The sequence below is a fragment of the Plectropomus leopardus genome, chromosome 5 (assembly GCF_026936395.1).
Source record: "Plectropomus leopardus strain MGB_pleo_1.0 chromosome 5, ASM2693639v1, whole genome shotgun sequence".
NCBI classification, from domain to species: Eukaryota; Metazoa; Chordata; class Actinopteri; order Perciformes; family Serranidae; genus Plectropomus; species Plectropomus leopardus.
This window is the reverse complement of record NC_142180.1, coordinates 9,742,501-9,761,337: the sequence shown is the minus strand read 5'-3', so window position 1 is coordinate 9,761,337 and position 18,837 is coordinate 9,742,501. Positions and strand designations below refer to the sequence as shown.

The 18,837-nt window shown below is 38.6% G+C and overlaps 1 long non-coding RNA gene across 2 annotated transcripts in view; it reads right to left on the bottom strand.

The window, feature by feature from the left end:
• LOC148189530 (uncharacterized) overlaps window positions 1–8,770 on the bottom strand; it is an 87,095-nt gene extending 78,325 nt beyond the window's left edge. For both annotated transcript variants that reach the window (XR_015776520.1, XR_015776521.1), the window contains exon 1: window positions 8,331–8,770. This is a non-coding gene — a long non-coding RNA (uncharacterized LOC148189530). The remainder of the gene's footprint in view (window positions 1–8,330) is intronic.
• Between the last annotated feature and the right edge of the window lie 10,067 nt (window positions 8,771–18,837).

Here is an 18,837-nt window from a genome sequence, read left to right as displayed (position 1 = left end):
AGAGTGAATGAGAGAGAGAGAGAGACAGAGAGAGAGGTAATTAGAATCCAGTGATTAATGTTCTAATGAGTTTATTCTCCAAGGGGATTAACATGAAGGCTAATAGCAGCTGTGCTAAAAACATCCCAAAAAACCCAAAACACAGGAGACAAAAACACAGGCACAGGATTTACTGGTCCAAGAGAATAAAAACATAACTTTGCTGTTGTTGTTGGGTTTTTTTTTTTGAGTTTGTTCCATTAGTTTCCCATCAACTTGTGAAACCTTGGAATGACCTTAGCTCAACCGCATGAGTTTATCTTCGAAAAAGCAGAGACAGAGTAAAGGGCAAATCAGGCAAATATTAAACTTAATTTACATTTCTAGGTCTAGGTCAAATGATGAGAAGTTTCTTGTCTATGATTCCTGTCATTGTGGCAAATTATTGTAGATATTGTAGATTGGTGACAGACAAAAACAGGGGAGATAGAGAGAGGGGTGAGAGGACATTGAGAGCGAGGTGAGAGGTGGTAGAAACAGATACGAAGGAAAAGAGAAGGGGGAAAATATATATCCTTGTAACCAATTGGTTTTTGGAGTGATAGGGAGAGTGACATTCGGGTTGGCTTAGCCCTTTTCTGAAGGAAAAGGAGAGATTAAGACAATCCGCAGCGAGCCACCTTCCCTACGCCAAGGTGCTTAGGGACCCTGGGAGCAAAGAGGATTGTGGGAGAGAGAGGGGGCTTCTGGAATAGCGTCGCAGGGATCTTAGAGGGCATTAGCAGTAGCGTACTCTACCTGAGATAGACAGAGAGGAGACCACACCGCCAGCACTGGACCCCTTTGTTGACTGGCTTAGTGGTCCTGTCTCGCGCACTCACACAGAGACACACAGAAACACATGGACGCACGCGCGCACACACACACACACACACACACAATCCTGTACATAATATCATCCTACTGTAATAAAGATGAACATACATGCACACAGACATCACATACTGCACAAACATTAACATACAACTATGCACTTAAAACTATGGTCTGGTCACAAAATACACAAACACACTCACACCTGTGTGTGGTTTCTTTGTAGTTTTCCAATAACTTTTGCTAAAATAGGTCAAAACCTATTTAAAAGTAAGGCAATAAAAATGGGTCAAAAATTTAAATGAAACCAACATGACCCACATGGAGCCACTTTACCTTTGGTCTACAGTTTCCCACACATTCATTCATTTGTGGCAGCTCATCACAATAGCAACATCTAGCGCAACAGATTTGCTTTTTTTGGTTCTGGACCATCCATTTTAGCACTGTTTGGTTATTCAGAGTGCAGAGCATACTCTGGGCACAGACAGAACATCAGGCATAGTGAAACTCAACAGTTCATTGCGTTGGGTCTGAAAATCAGTTTTCACTTGCCTCTACAGAGCTGCTCCTCTCATCTATCGATCTGATCTGATCAGATCAGCTCCAATTAAATGGAGTGATCAAGTATACACACTGCAACACAAACTGCTGCTAAGGAAAAAAAGAATTCACGAAGAGTTCCATCTGCATTGAATTCGCAGGCCTGTAAAAACAAAACTCCAAATTTGTAGAGGGGGCACAGAATGATGCAAATACACACATAGACACACAGACACACACACGACTGCTTACTTTAGGGGGACTAAAGGTGAAAGTTATCTTTGCTTCTACTTTGAGCCCCATTCAGAAAGGGCTGATGGCAATGTAATATGATGTGTTTGGGAAGCACTGAGCATACAACTGATTATATAAAACTTGGATTATACTGTGTATGTTGTGTGAGAGTTTGTAAATCCATATTGATATAGTTTTGCTGCTGTTAAATCTGTTCCTCATTTACTTTAATTAATCAACAATGTTTGCTGTTTTTGAGTTCTTCGTTCACCAGTGGCATGCAAGAGAAACAAAGAATTTAAGGTAACACGACATGACAAACTGATATATAAATGGTCATTTTGTGGGTGAATTCCTTTAAGTAAAATGTTATCCCCATATGGATTCATAATAAATGTAGAAATACTTTAAATGTACATAAATGTGTTATTTTATTTAAAAACAGCCTAAACTGTTTTTTTCTGTGACTAGATTAATGAGCATACAGTTTGTGTAAAACCATATTAAGTCATACATAAACTATAGTGGACTTTAAAGACTTAAAGCAATACTGTGTAAAGGTCTGCATGTAGCTTATACATCATTAAGTCAAGAAAACATTCATTAAATGAATCACGCAGTTAAAGTATCATGCCATATATTATTAGATGTATCTATACAGTGATGGTATGCTACAGGCATCACTGCTTTCCATGCATTTCACTTCTCTATAAAAATCAATTTGAGACAGTTGTAACTATCCACTGAAATGTATTACATTAGAATAAGCATTGTGTTTTCTTCATTTTTTTTACTGTTATGGTAATGTGGTAACAGCTGAGAGTAAAGTATAGAGTAAAGTAAATTATAAGTGGTTCATTTGCTAACATGAAAACACTGTTAAGTTAATTATTCACACACATGAACATCTTTAAAATTCTCAAATACCCATATAATTATTGCCATTTACTGCATGTAGATGTAAAAGGAACTCTTCATGAACATACAGTATGCATCCACACTGACTCTATGATGTAGAGAAATCTCACTGGTGAACATCAGACCGGTAAACTAGATTTGTGGTTAAATCCAACAACTTACAGTATATTTGTGCAGTCTGGTATTTTTCATTGCATGCAGAAATTATCACATTACATTCCTGACACTGTGTAATCACGCTGGATTTACTCGCAAATCTGATACAAACGGTTGAGTCAGTATTCTGATTTTAATTTTTTTATTTTTTTGCTGCATGTTGGTATTTTTCAGCACTGCCAGTTTGTCAAAGTGTAGCCTAAATCTAATCTGGGGGCTGCTGAGACATTAAGGAATTAAGGGGGAGATTAAGGTGTGTGTGGTAATCTATGAGAATGTGTTGATTTGTAAGGTGGAAACAGGGATAAGCATGACTTTGTGTGCATGTGCGTGTGTGCCTGAGGATTTGAGAGTTACGTAAGTAAGAGTTTGACTTTGGTAAGTGATCTTTTTCTCCAAGTTGTGTTTCCAACTGATACTCAGACACAAACACACACACATACTGTACATACACATGCATGCATATTAATACATCCACAGATGCTCACTAGTACACTGCAATTCATTTACGCAGTAATCTGGCTCGACCGTTAAGATTAGTTGTCACCGTCTTTGTTAGGATGGTGATTTATGTGTTAGTCGTAAGGTCTAAATACCGTGTCCGTGTGTGTGTGTGTGTGTGTGTGTGTAGCCTCAGGGTAAAGCAGCACAACAGCTGCAAGAGGCCTCAAACGATCCATCCTTCCTTCTTTTCTCTCCCCATCCGTCCTCTCATCCTACCAGTCCAACATGTTAGAGTGATGGAGGCCTCTGAAATTTGCTGCTGGTTTCAGTTACATCACTTGTCTGAGTTTCATACAGCTGAACAAGGAAATCTTACCCTGTTTCTAAAATCAATCATCCTCCCTTCATTTCACTGCTGGAAAGATGGTCTTTTACTAAGACTAGGCTGTCTCTGCAGTACACAGACGCAAACACTTTTGAAATTGGTGCTACATCATCAGAGAAAACAGAGGTAGTAAACCTACAGCTACCAGAGTGCACTGCACCACAACGCACCAATTAACACTTCAGCCAGTTGCTCACATAATGTGAACTTGTTTGTTTGACACAATGGTGGCTGGCTCCCATCAAAACACCTCATATTTCTGTTACACAGTAAGCTAAAACATGTTACTGAAAACGTGAGGTGAGAAATAGGCAACGCAGTGACAGAATCTTGGTTCATATGTGATCAGCGCTGCTTAGTTTTACCATTTTATATCAGTTTATTCAGTCTCTGGGCACTGGAGATATGCAGGGAAGTTTACCACAGTCCACTGACATATACTACCCACAATGTTACAATCCAAAGCTATTTGAAAATGGGTGAGGTATCCCTTAAATAAGGTTAAAGAAATATTGTGCCGGACTTTACTAGAAAACGATGTATATAGACTCATACAAAATTAATCTCTCTGAATCATCACTTAGGATGCACTTGAAGTGTATGGCAGAGTACTTTTTTTTGCAGAGACTCTACCTTCCACCTGTATTTTCCTATTATTTTCTGACTTCTGGATGTCTATCAGCATGTACCCCCACAGTGTTGCAGGTGAGGTCGGGGCTTTATAAAAAGGTAGCAACCGCGTGCCAGACCTTTTGCAACAGAATTCCAAAAGGCACCAAAACAGCACAAATATAGCGAGGCGAAAAGCCAAGAGAAAGTGTATCTGGAACTAGCTTTTCCTTTCACTTATGCTAACAAAAGTGTTAACAAATAGTAACTAACAGTTCTGCAGTATATTTTGTCACAGTCACTGTCCAGGGTGCTGATTCTGGAGCTGTTACAGACAGTCACTAACATGGGCCCCTTAACCTCGCACTGTATATCACATTTGATTAAAAATGAGATATAAACAACTAATATTATGGCCGTGTGAATTGTGACCGCAGCCTTTCTCTAACCTTAAACCACATAGGATTCTGTGCTTATATCTAAACATACATATATACAAACATACATATGTACAATCACCTTGGGAAGTAAGTACATAAACTTTCTGGCAGACAGCTAGATGAGAAGACTATAATGGCAAAGTTGGTAAAGACACAATCAGCAGCCAATTAGCGTAGCTTAACATCAAAACTGAAAACAGGGAGAAACAGCTCGCCCGGCTTTGCACAAAGTCTCAAATAACCATTCTATGCTGGCAACTGCCCAGTGACAAAATGACTTTAGAAAGTCGTTTTCATGCTTTTGTTTTTGTGCAGATCAAAAAAAACAAGACAGAATGTGTTGACTGGTGAACTAGGTGGATGTCATTTCTTTAGTTTGAAGGAAATGCTGTCCATATCCTAACTGCTTATTTTATAAACCAAGCTACCACTGTTCCAATCAGTTTCTGCCTCTCTGTGTTTAAGGGAGAAATTCTGGTTGGTATAACTGAAATTTCAATTTTAGGTTTTGAAGACTGAGGACACTTCTGGCATGTTTACTGGGTCGAATCAATATCTAAGAACCTGTTCTAACCTGGCAGCAGGTACATCTTGAACAGAGCGGGTTCACATTTGGTCTTCTGATTTGTAGCACGTAGCCAAGTGTGACAACAATTTAAGGCCTACACCACTGAGCTGGGCCGTTTTTTCCCTCCCTGCATTTTTCTAATTGTCCACCCACCACTATTTCTCCCAGTGATCACTTTCCATCCTCTCAGTCTCGATCATTCTCTCACTTCTTCCTTTCCTTTGTATTCCCCTCCATCTTTTCCTCCCACTTTCTTTGCTCCCAACCATAACTTCCTCCTCCGTCCTCTCCACTGTCTCCTCCCCTAAACTATCGTGTGTTATGTTTTACAAGCTGTATCCAAATCTACCCTTAAATTACCAACCTCAAAACAAAACCACTGAGCCCTGGCTCTCTAAAAGGTACAGTCATGCATTATGCATCCACAGCACACAATTTACTTATAGTGCAAACATTCAGAGCAAGTTTCCAGTGTCTGTTTAGTGAGTGCAGATGTGGTTTGTCCTGTAAATTTGTGCCCCATCCCTCATCACTTTCTTCTAATGACACCATAAGATCAAGTGCAGACTGAGAACAGCCAAAACAACAACAGACCAACAATTAAAACTGTTCACTTAAACTTCTGCTACCGATGGCCAGTGCGCCACAACAGACAGCCCTGTTGAAAGCACAGCAACTGGAGCAAGGAGGAGTGTTTTGAAGAATACTGAAAATCAGTAAAACTTAGATTAGCACACACCTTTTTGATAGTATAAAAACTCCCAAGAATTTTATTTTAAAGCAATGGCTTCATAGCAATAGGAGCTTACTAGTCAAAAAATGTCTCCACAGTACCACTAGTGGTCAAAAACTCCACAGGGTACCTTAAAACCTCAACAGACTGTAAACCAATAACTGTGCCTTTTCTGCTATAATTGCTGTATTTTAAGGTGGGTTTTCTGTTATTTACATCCTGTTATATTCCCTCCTTTTCAGCTGTAACAGGTGGGCATGAAAGAGGGTCCCCACAGGGAGAGACAGAGTAGTATGATGGATTGATGGTGGGCATGGTGGATGCCAACCTCTCTGTGACAAGGAGAGGCAGCTGAAACAGACGGCGACCTCCCCTTTATTTGTGGGTGTGCATGTGTGTGTGTTGTCTCACTGCATTGGCAGGGGTGGCACAACCATCTGCCTGGTCGGGGTGGTGTGTGTGTGTGTGTGTGTGTGTGTGTGTGTGTGTGTGTGTGTGTGTGTGTGTGTGTGTGTGTGTGTGTCTGGGGGAAGACAGGCCGAGATAAACGGGTGATTGAGTGTTTCAGGCTGCCTGGTGTAACTGAATGGACCACTGGCACTGCCAACAAAACACTCTCACACTCTCACACACACACACACACACATACGCACACACACAGACACACACACACACACGGTCAGCTGTATGCACAAGACATTAGGCTATAGTTGACCTGCTTGGAGACAGACTGGGCACCATGTTTGTTTACAGCTTAGTGTATGTGTCTGTGTGTACGTGTGATACTGTCAGTGACGGAAGGCGTACTACGACCTTTCACTTGAGAAAAAGTAGTAATACCAGACTGTAGAAATACAATGTTACAAGTAAAAATCCTGCTTTTGAATTTTTTTTAAAGTAAACATTAGCATAAAAAAACTTAAAAAAACGAAAATTGCTCATTATGCAGAATGTCACATTTTAGAATTATATATCAATATCTGTCATCTATATATATATATATATATATATATATATATATATGACAGATATTGATGCATGTGTGTTTTCATCACTTTAATACTGCAGCATGTAAAGGTGAAGCTACTTTAATTTTTCTGTGGATCAGTAAAGTCATACCTAAACGTATACATCAGAATTTATTTGTTGACTTATATTTTGTAACATTAATCTGATTCTGCAAAATAACTAGAGGTACTAAATTAATGAAGTGCAGTAAAAAGTACAGTGTTTGCCTGTAGAGAAGTAGAGGAGTACAAGCATAAAGAATTGGAAAGTGAAGTGCTACAATAAAATGGAAGCGCTTCAAAAATGTAATCAAGGACAGTAGGACACTAAATAAATACATGTACTAAGTTATTTTGACAATGAATGACTATTGCATGCACTGAAAAGCAACTGCTGATTGGTGGGCCATGACAATAAGAGTATGCCTATGTTGCTAATTCTACTACTGAGAAAACCTTATGAGCTTTAAAATTAGGTGGGGAATAAAGTGGATATATCAAGTTGGCATCAATTATTGGTAAAATGGGTTGTTATCCATCAGTAAAAAAAACAATATCATGCATTCCTAGTACATGTGTTTATCTGCTGCATGTTTGCCTTCCAGCAATGTGTAAACACACACTATGCCAGGAATAATAGTTCATCAACTAGAATATTTTACTCTAGTAGCCTACAAGTAGGTCTACTGTCACTTTTGAGAAGTATTACTTAATAAGCATAGAAAAATATTACTTGTGTAAGCATGTGCTCAAATACAAAATACAAATTTTGGTCGTTTAAGATGTCCTCTGACGAAAGGTTGCTGTTACACTTTTTTAAAGGGAAAGGGAAGTAGAGGAATGATAGAGAAAAACATGCATATGATGCTGTGATATTCTCTAACAGACTTGTGGAAGAAAACAACACATTAAGGCTATAATGTGAAGGTACATATTAACTTATCACATCCATATGATCGCATCACACCATAGAGCCCCTCTGTCCAAAACATCAATGTTTGCAACAGACACACTCTGCAGCCCATGCAGCTGATTTTTAATTATAAACACAGAAATGAGGCACAACTCAGCGCATTAAACAAACATGACCAAACATATAAAGCAAATAATGATGATATTACAAGTTCTAATTGAGCTATGGAAGTAAACAAAACATTAAGACTATAATGTGCAGGTACATGTCAACTTATCCATATGATCACATCAAACCACAAAAACCCTCTGTCCAAGCTAACAATGTATTCATTATCGGCAGCCTGTGCAACTGATTTTTAATTACAACCGGAAATGAGGCACAAGTCAGAGCAATAAACAAAAATGACCAAACACATAGAGCAAAAACACAACAGCACTGTTTGTGCATCCTCTGCAGTGCGCGCGCGCACACAACATGCACGAATTACAAGCGTCAAAATGAGTGTGCTGTTTGAAGCCTACTCACCTGTCTCACCGGCCTTCTGCCTGTCCTCTGCACCGCGGTGTCCTGCTCAGTCTGCTCCAGGTTCAGCGTCTCTGTTCCTGTGTTCCCAAATATACCCAGTCCACTCAGTCTCTCTGTCCCACGTCGCTCCTCGAAGATATTAAACATGTTGAGCTGAATAAGCCTCTGCAGTCACCAATGTAGCATACAGCATCGCCATTTAGCATGCTAGCCGGACCTAGCATGCAGCAGGGTCATGGGGTGCATCGCGTGCTCATGCAGTCTGGATATATTTTAACCTGCCAATAAACAATAACGCTCACCGACTAATTCTTGACCCATAAAGACGCAGATTTAGTTATCATTTACCTTTATCATACTGTTGAGGTACAGCTAAACCGCTGCCTTGTTGACCATCCCCCCACGCCACTGACACGCACCGCGCTATTTTTTTTTCAAACTCGTACTCCTCACCGGTTTACGTCATGTCCCGCCTTACTGTGCTGTGATTGGTTAATACTCATTACCCGATGTGTCATTTGAATGTTTGCCCTTTTAAAGTACTTTAAAGTACTTTTTTTTTAACATGGATAATAAGAAAACTACCATATATCTGTCGACCATAAGCAGCTATTTGCCTGTCTCTTTGTTTGTTTTAGGGTATTTTTTTTGGGGGGGGGGGTTCGTAGCATGTGTGTTTTAATTTTCTTATTGTTCAGTTTTAGTCAGTTACTTTTTTTAACAAAACGTGGTTTCTTCGATGTCTTGCCTGTAATCTTTACTTTTTTCAATAAAGTGGCATTAAAAAAAAATTCGATTTTAAACTACATTTCAGAGGATTCAGAGGATATTGTATTTTTTACTGAACTAGGTCTATACTTTAATAACCGCTTTAGTTACCAGTTCCGTTTTTACATAGGCTAAAAAAATTATTAGGCTTTTACGCTCATATGATGTGATGCTCTTACATCTATTTATACTTTTCTTTTGTAATATAACACTGTGAAGTGAGCCATTCTACATAATGAGTTTTTTTCTGTTATACTTCATGTACACTTTCCTTATAGTCTAATTAAAATTTTAATTCAAGACTTTTACCTGTAGTGGAGTATTTTTAGACCAGAGTATTTCTACATTTACTTATGTAAAAGATCTGAGTACTTCATCCACCACTGCATATTTGTGTGTCATACCATCTCTAACTCTGTCTCTTTAAAGGCCTCCTGTGGTGAATAAATATTCCCTCTATAGAGGAGTCAAAGCCAACATCTGCTGTGTCCCAACATCTGACGCACAGCCAGAGCTGTGTCCGGAGGCTGTATATTAATACTGTGCATATGTACATTGTCCAACAGGCAATGTGTCAATTTTTCTCAACTTTCCATTGCTTTTATCAAATCCAAGCAGTGACATGAAAACAAATTAAGTTATTAAGTGAAACCTTTTTTTGTGCAGTGTTCATTAAACTGTTACTTAAAAGAAAAAATGATTGTTTTAAAAAAGTGTTTGCTGTCTATATTGTATCATTGACTCCAATTATGCCTATTAGGCCTATTGGGATATACAAAAGCGCAGTTGTCTTTACCAGTTGATTGTGTGATAAATGGATCAAACAGTGACTCTCTTCTTTTGAATAGAAATTACAACAAGACATTACATTTTTTCATCATGTGATTTTAAATTTTTTTAATTAAACATGCTCCATCCATCCCCCAAGGCGTTGCATTTATATTTCTTCTGTAATATACACAATTCAAGGCATATACAGTATAGTACATTTGGGCAAAAAGTAATTCAAAATGTTTTACATAAAACATTAAAAAGTGCAAAAGAAACACATTATAAAAGGATGATTAAATACAATTGAAAGCTGTACAACATAAAATGCCAGAGAGTAGAAAAAATACAAGTTTACATATGCTAAGATGGGCTTAAAGTACAAGAATACAAGTTACAGCGCAGTCTAAGGAATGAATTCATTGGATATTTGATTAAATACATGGTACCTATTTAATAAAAGGCAGCAGCAACAGAACATTCTTCAGCCTGCTGAGAGCAGCAGTGGAACTGCACTTTTCCAGGAGTTTGTTCCAGATACATTTTTCATAAGAACTACATGCCGCTTCCCCATCTTTAGTTTCAGCAGTCCTTAAAATGTGTCTGCAGCTTCTTTGAATGATCAGTCCAAAAGAACTGATTTATCTTGCCCAAGCAATTCTGTTAGGTTTTGAACTGTAAAAGTAACTTTTCGAAAGCATGCGATGAAATGTAGGACCCTTTTTTTGGATAATTCAAATTTAATTTGTTATGTATTTTTTAAGTTATTGCAGTTTTTAATAGGCATTTTTTCACATGTAAAAGCAGTATCAATAAAGATCAATAAAGGAATAATCTGTGAGAAAAACATTGTAATAATGCACACAGACCTCTATGAAGCACAATCACTGTTTGTCTTATGAACCTCACATTGCAGGCGTTTTGTTGCATTGCATTCTCCTGTTAAGCTCTTTTGCTCTTCAGTGGATTTCTACCTGTTGAACATAAAAATGGTTTTTCAGGAAAGAAAAAGGCTTTGCTTGTCATTTCAGAGTGACATCAAACACCGCCTTGGGGAATCTCAGGGTGAAATTGTTTCAGCGGGAAGACAACACCGCCAAGTGACAAAATGAGAATCTCAAATATGGCGATTTTTTTTTGTGTGTAAATAGTTTAAGAGTGGAATTTTAATATTATGCAAATTCTTCAGCACGATGCAATGCCTTTTCTTTTGAAGACCTCACACACTGCATTTCTCACAAGGATGAGTCTGTGTCTAAAGAGAGACTCTTCAAAGCGAATCTGATGTTTGACATTGTACTGTAAGTTGACAGCTCACTTAACAGGAACACTGAGACAGCAGGCACAAATAACTAGACTGTTCTGTCTTTATATCTCTCTCTCTTCTCTTTCTCTCCTTCCCTCTTTCTCTGGTTGAGACACACAGAGAGAAACCAGTGAGCAGTGAGAGCAACAGTATCTGCTGTAATCACACTTGTCTGTCTGCAGCCTATTGACTCCCTGGATAACTGAGACCCACTGTGTGTGTGTGTGTGTGTGTGTGTGTGTGTGTGTGTGTGTGTGTGTGTGTGTGTGTGTGTGTGTGTGTGTGTGTGTGTGTGTGCGCGCGCGCGTGCGTGCGTGCGTGCGTGCGTGCGTGCGTGCGTGCGTGCGTGTGGCTTAAAGGTCTGAATGCAAGTCCAGTTTATGCATTGCTTTATCATGTTGACACATTGGGAATCATAACTACCCTTCTTATTCTATTCTTGTTTTAACAGTCTGTTAGAGCCACATCTTATTTATACATTTTATAAGTTGATATTTATACTTTTATAATAATTTAATATTTTTTTCCTCTGGCACCCTTTGAAACCTGAAAATCTGCTCAATTTCTTTTAAAAACATGGCAGGAAGGCAATGAGCAGTTTAACAAGAAATGGCCACATAAAAGAGCAACAAATTAGTAAAAAGTTACAATAAAATTATGTAAAATATATAAGTATAAGAAACAAAGAAAGGAAATGAAGAAAAAATAAAAATAAACAAGGAAATGACATGTAAAATAAATGCTAACAATAAAAAATAAATATATTATATATGGTAACATTTTTAATATGTGATTCTAATAATCATAAATGCAGTTTCTGGAGATTTTTCAGTGATTTTTTTTTGATAATTTTAACATTTTGTATTTATCTCTCTCTCTACTTTTTTAACATGACTTTTCAAGATATTTCCTTGTAACTTTTTACCAGTTCCTTACAGTTTTCTCATAGCCTTTTTCCATATCTTTGATGAGATTTAAACTTTTTTGCTCAGGTTTTAAAACCACTTGTGAATTACTTACTTCATGTTTATTCCTATTAAATCTATTCTTTTAATACAGATATAGCTAATCAAATGATTTGAGGCCAAACTTCCTGGCCTCTGGCCCCTTCTCCCCTCCTCTCTACCATTTCACCTATCCATCCCCCTCTCTCCCTCTTTGTGCAACCTCTCTCACTTATCTCCTTCCCTCCCTCCCTGTCTTCCTACCTGCCAGCTGCTGCTCAGGGCCTCCTGGCTCTTACAGTTCTCCCTCAGACAAAAGAATGGATAGAACTACAGAAAAGAAAACGGATGACAGCTATGAACTCCTTTGTTCCCCGCACCACTCTGCCTCCCACCATTACCTTGTTGTAGTCTAGCTCTCTCTCTCTCTCTCTCTCTATGTGTGTGTGTGCGTGTGTGTGTTTCATCCCTGAGGGAGTCCTCATGCTCTCTGGTGTCCCTGTCTTGTCTAACGGTCACTCAGACTGTCTTGTCTGCACAACTTGAACTACAATGACCTGCTCTCTAACACGGGACCAAACACAGGGTCAGCTGGGGCCTCATCTTCAGTCTTGCCCAAAATCAAGTCTATCTTAAAAAATAAAATAAAAAATAAAAATAAAAATAAAATAGTAATAATAATAATAATAATAATAATAACAATAAGAAGAAGAAGAGGAAGAAGAAGAAGAAAAAGAAGAAGAATGACAACAACAATAATAAATTAATTAATTAATTAATTATTAGAAAATTACAAGGCAATGTGTGCAGAGTATACAGAAACACCAGCACAACTGCATTTAAGAAAAACAAACAACAAAATTCATTTAAAAAACTATGATTCAAACATATATTACAATAAGTAACTTAAAAGACTTTCAGACAACGTGAAAAGTTCCTGAAAGGACAATGATTTTCTTCTTCTCTTTTTCATTGTTACAACAATAAACCATTGACTCATAGCAGCTCTGCATTCAATGAAAAATGTCCTGATGTTGTTGATTGTGTAAAAGAACATCTCCAGCAACAAGGTTTGTGTCAGTGTTTGTCTGAGAATGAATACAATCCTCTTATGTGCTCCTGTGATGTTACATGTGAAGAGACCTGATTGGTTGAAAAGCTTTAAGGGTCTTGTAAAATGTCCTTGAGTTTCTCAATTGTGACATCGACATGAATTTCAGGTATATTATTTAAAAAAAAAAAAAAAAATCAACACAACTACTGAAAATCTGTCTCCACAGCTTGATGAGCTCACACAATCAGACTTAGGATTCCAGTCTGTTCAACAATTCACCATCATGTCGCCCAAGGCTGCGAGACATTTGTGAGCTCAGGATGGACAAAGGACAGTTCATCTATGATTTATTAAGGTCCAGTACTGAAGAACTTACAGAAACACCAGACCTAACATGAATTTCAATTGGCTAAACTCACAAAAGAAAGGAAAAACTCAGTTAAACCCAATAAATAACCGTTAGGTAACTCTTGCTGTGTGATGCTACAGTTAGCCCTGTCATGATGTGTGTGGGGGTAAACTCTCACCAACTGTCCCTGATACATAACTCACACACCTGTACTGTACAGTACTGTCTCTGCTGGGAGGGAACTTACTTACTGTATTGGTAACTTGTGCATAACTCATTGACATTTTTGGCAAATTATATCAAAGCATTTAATTTAAATTCTAGGGCAAAATACTGTATGCACACCAAAGTGTGTCTGGGGAGTTTTAGAATATCCTTAAAAAAACAATTCAAAGAATCATGTCTGTTCTTCGTTTTTGTTGTGCTTACAATAGTGATGTCAGTTAGATTTAGTTAGGTCAGGACTATGGAATATGAAATCATCCATATTTACTCGCTAGCCATTCTTACCCTCAGGTGTGCATAAACTACATGTTATGAACTTCTTTTTGGAAACAAATATTTGACTTAATTATTGTGTTGGTGTTGACTATGAGAAGCAGGAAATTATTGGTTATCGTATTGGCTGAAAAAACAAAACCATATTGCACATACCTAGCTTCTGTAAAAGTTTACAGACACCTGTGGTGCCCAGACGAAGTGTCCCACTGACTGTGGTGATACCCTGTCTTTTCCTCTAGTGCCACCATGAGGGTTGCATTTGTGATTTAGCGTGAAACATGGTTTGCTGTGAGAATTCTTCCTACAAATAAACTGCATTGGCTTGCACAGACTGGCTTTTCCCCTAAGAGGACCATTTTGTTGTTGATGTTTAGTTGTTTTAAACAACAGTTGACTTGTACTTGAGTTGACAGTGCTGTATGTTTACTTTAGCAGACTGTGTGGGTATTTGTGGTCCAAAGTCCCCCCTTCATTTCGCTCCTGTCTCTTACACAAATAAAACTGCATCCTTGTCATATCCATAAATCTTTCACTAATTTGGAGACATTTTCAGCCCACAAGGATGCTTTCCGAATCCACATCTGTTTGCATCCACTGCACGGTGATATCACAAGCTGCCTGATTCACACTGCTTATCAGCCTAATGACTTTAATAATTTATCACAGCCTTCATCTCCATGTAATCAGATTACTGTCATTAAATCCCATTGCATGTCAATCAATTCCATGTCTCTGTCTGACAGGCTGACATGCCACGTATGAACAAACAGGATGTTTTGAGACGAAATATTTAAAGCCACAGATAAGTGGTGTATGTGTGCGTTTCTGTGTGTGTGCACGTGTGTCTGAGTGTTTTGTCAACTCTTTGCTGATTGACATCTGACCGCATTCCTCGCAGGTGAGATGAAGTGCATTGTGGGAAGTGTTAATGTTTAACAGTGTGTACATATGAGGCAACACTGAGGTAAGAGAGGAAAGACGGATGAGAGAGAAAATGGAATCTGTCTATCTATCTATCTATCTATCTATCTATCTATCTATCTATCTATCTATCTATCTATCTATCTATCTATCTATCTATCTATCTATCTATCTGTCTAATCAGCCAATTGTTACAGAGTTCCTCTTATTAACCTGTTGCCCTCAGGGACTTTAATAATACAGGAGGAACTAATTTTGAATTTGACACCAAGGATTGCTGGCCTTTAGCTTTACAAAATACCTCCTCCATCAATTATTAAAAGTGCAAATCCAATATGGGAGAGCAGGCTGCACTGATGGACCGACAGAATGAAAGATGGACTGATATGGAAATAGGCTGATAAACAAAGAGGCAGACAAGCAGCTAAATGTAACACAGACTGTAGATTTCATCCATTTTTTTACCAGATATGCAGAAAATCTGCAAAGGAAATGTAAATTAATATGTGTATCCACTATGTGATTATGGATTATGGAGATTTGGAGTTGGTTATTGTAGTGTTGCTATCTCGTCGGGTGCCATTAAACAAGAAGAGGCTGCAACAAGATAATGTTACTAAAGGAGCGCCTGTCTAACCTCTAACAAACAGATTGGATTTTTTGCTGCATTTTTTTTTTCAGTCAATACTTCTTTTCTACCCCTACCTTAATTTTTTGGTGATATTTTATACTTTTTTAAAAAAAATTCACTCAGGTTTTCTAATGTGCAAATGCATAACTATATAACAATCTGGATTACAGAGCCCTTTCAGCTTCAGAAGAGTAACAATTCATGTTACTCAGCAGGAATAATACCACCACATCAAATACCACCGCTTGGTCAGTGGACTTTAATGTATACATATGACATACTAGGTATCAACCTGCACCTGATGGATTGTGTCTTTTGAAAATACACTTCCATTTCAACAGCAAATGTACAGTTTCTGCTTGTAACAAGCATATTATCTTTTTCAAAATAAATTTACAACCTCTGTGAAACACCTCATTCACCTAATTCACCACATATTTACATGTATTTTTTTGTGCAACAAAGGCATGTGGTAAGGTTTAGAAAAACATTATGGTTTGGCTCAATAGGAAGTGAATAGCGGGCTCCCAGGTGAAAGTCTGAAGTTTGTTGGTGTTATAAACTTGCCGCCTGGTGGTGTATCAGCAAACAGTGCGGCATCAGTTTTCAAACAGCGTTGTTAAAAATTGACGTATCAAACCGCCGCAAAAGGTGCCTTTTTGCATTGGTGTCTGATGCTGAAATCACAGACCAAATGGCGATATTTGATGACATGAAAATGAGAAGGGGGCTGAACAGATACATGTTTTTTTCAGCCAGTGCTCCTCTTTTCTGCCCCTCTTGGTTGTAAGGTGCTATTTTACTAAAACTACATTTACTGAACTTGAACCATTAAGTACCAAAAACACATGACATGCAAAATACAGAGAGCAAAAGCAGTATAAACTCTGGCACATTCTAAAACATGTGATTATGGTTAAATAACAGCGGTGGAAAAACATGATTTTATGCCACCTGCAGTTCTACTACATTTCAGTTAATTTTATGGTGCTCTATCCTCTTAGAGTAGTATTTCTCAAATTGTGGTTATTTTTTACTGTAAATTAGCTCAATGCTACATTTAGAGTATGTCTATGAGTCAGAGATTGCCTGCCTGCTTAGCTAATGAAAAGCAGCTAATGGAGCTAACAGCGCGAAGAGTGCTATCAACAGTGCTGATGATATAAAGATTGGGGAGGACTAGTAGAGTGGCTGTTCCACTTCTGTGACAATACTGTTGCACCACAGTGGGTTTAGGACAGTGCTATCAGCAGTAACCACCTTATGAGCACAGTGCAGAGCTGTAGCGATCAGCTAGCAAGAGGACCACACACAGAGACTCACATACACTAATATGCACACGTGGCCGGACCATCTACCACAAGAACAGAGAAGCTAGGATTATAAGACAAACAGAGTCTGACTTCATTTTCTGCTCAAAACGTCATAACTTTGCAATATCTTTACATATCAAATAGTTGCTTGCTGCTGATGCTTAAAATGACTGCCAAGGGATGGATTAATTCACCTGGATGCTCTCTGAAGGAATATTTTCCGAACCACAAAACCCCCCAAGAGCGAGTTGTGAAACACTTCGAAGAAGGACAGGGGAAAAAGCTGAATGTGATCTGCATGGGACTGGTGCGTGAGTATGATGTGGTGTGAGGATTACTGGTGCTAATACCAGGTGTTAGGGAGCAATCACCCTACCCATACACACACACACATACAAACACATACACGTCACAGCCCGTCTCCAAGCACCTCAGCTCTCCATCAGCACACAGATAAGACAAACACAACACCCACGCACAACGGTGTGACTCACCACGCACAAACACACACTCACACAGGTGTGCATGGAGAATATGCACACCTGCACAGAAACACACTCAGAGAGAAAAGCACCTATATTCCATCGTCAGCACGCGCACACACACACATATCGCAGTGCATTTGCAGAGCTGGCTGGCTGCCTAAGCTGCTAATTACAGCTGTGTGTGTGAACTCTCACTCTCACTGACTGAACAACCCAATATTAAACACCAGAGAGAGAGAGAGAGAGAGAGAGGGAGAAAACCTCAGGGTAGTTCCTCCATAATCCATATTTAATGGCTTATTATGGTACAGCCTGTGGTTGTGTTCTGCTTGTGTTTTCATTAGGCCGATTAAAGGGATATTTACAGAAACCTTCTGTTCTGTAAATAGTGTCTCTCTCTGTGTGTGTGTGTGTGTGTGTGTGTGTGTGTGTGTGTGTGTGTGTGTGTGTGTGTGTGTGTGAAGATGCTCCTCTCAAGCTGCACAGTTTGTGACCTTCATGCCCTTTTCTCAGTAATAGACAGTTGAGAAGCAAGTTATGTGCAGCTAAAAGCCCTTAAGCCACAAAGTACAGTAGACTGTGGAGAGCAGCTCAGAGGGCTTGTGAAAACACATTTCATTCTCTGGATTATGTACAAATAATTCAATTTAACCTTTCACTCTCATCAATGACCATTCACTGGTGAATGATGGTTGGGATCAATTACAAAGGATAGTAGTGTACTTACTTAAGTGTTGTTATACTTCTTACTACTAAAAGGCCTGAATAAACTCTCTCATCAACTTTATTCTTCTGCCTACATTATATCACTTTAACTTTTAACTTTTTTTTTCTTTTGATCCATTACGTTAGAAAAATAAGTCTTGATGCCTTTTTCTACTCTTTCTATTTCTTCCGTCCTCTTCCTTCTCTGGGAAATTATGTGGATAAACATGCTTTACCCCTTTCCCACTAAAATTAGCCCATGTACACAGGTTTTTCAAACACATGCAAAAGCCACTAAATACAGGCAATAGACTGCATTCCCACTGCCAATGAACACAGCGCTGCATCAGACAAGTCTGCCTTTCTGTCAGCTTGTGTGTGTGTCTCTCTTTGGAGACATGGAGGGGATAGTGGGCCTTGGCAAGACACCTGCCAAGCTGCAGACCGCTGTTTGAGACCAACTAACACCAAAACCCGGTTGTGATTAATCGCTGTTTCCAGTAACTCTTAAGGCACCAAACTTGGGTATTTTATAGTGACCCAATGTTTTTTTCTTTCTCTTTTTTTTTTTTTTTACAGTAGGGATAGTGGTACAAAAAGCAATTTTTTAAACCAAGAAATTGTACCCTCCCAAAGCAGGTATTTAAAGCCACAGCGTGACATTTTCTTGATCATAGTGTTTTTTGTGCCTAAACCCACTCTAACCACAACGTTGTTGAAATGTAAAGAATCTGTGCAACGTATCCTCTTGTAAAGCCCAAA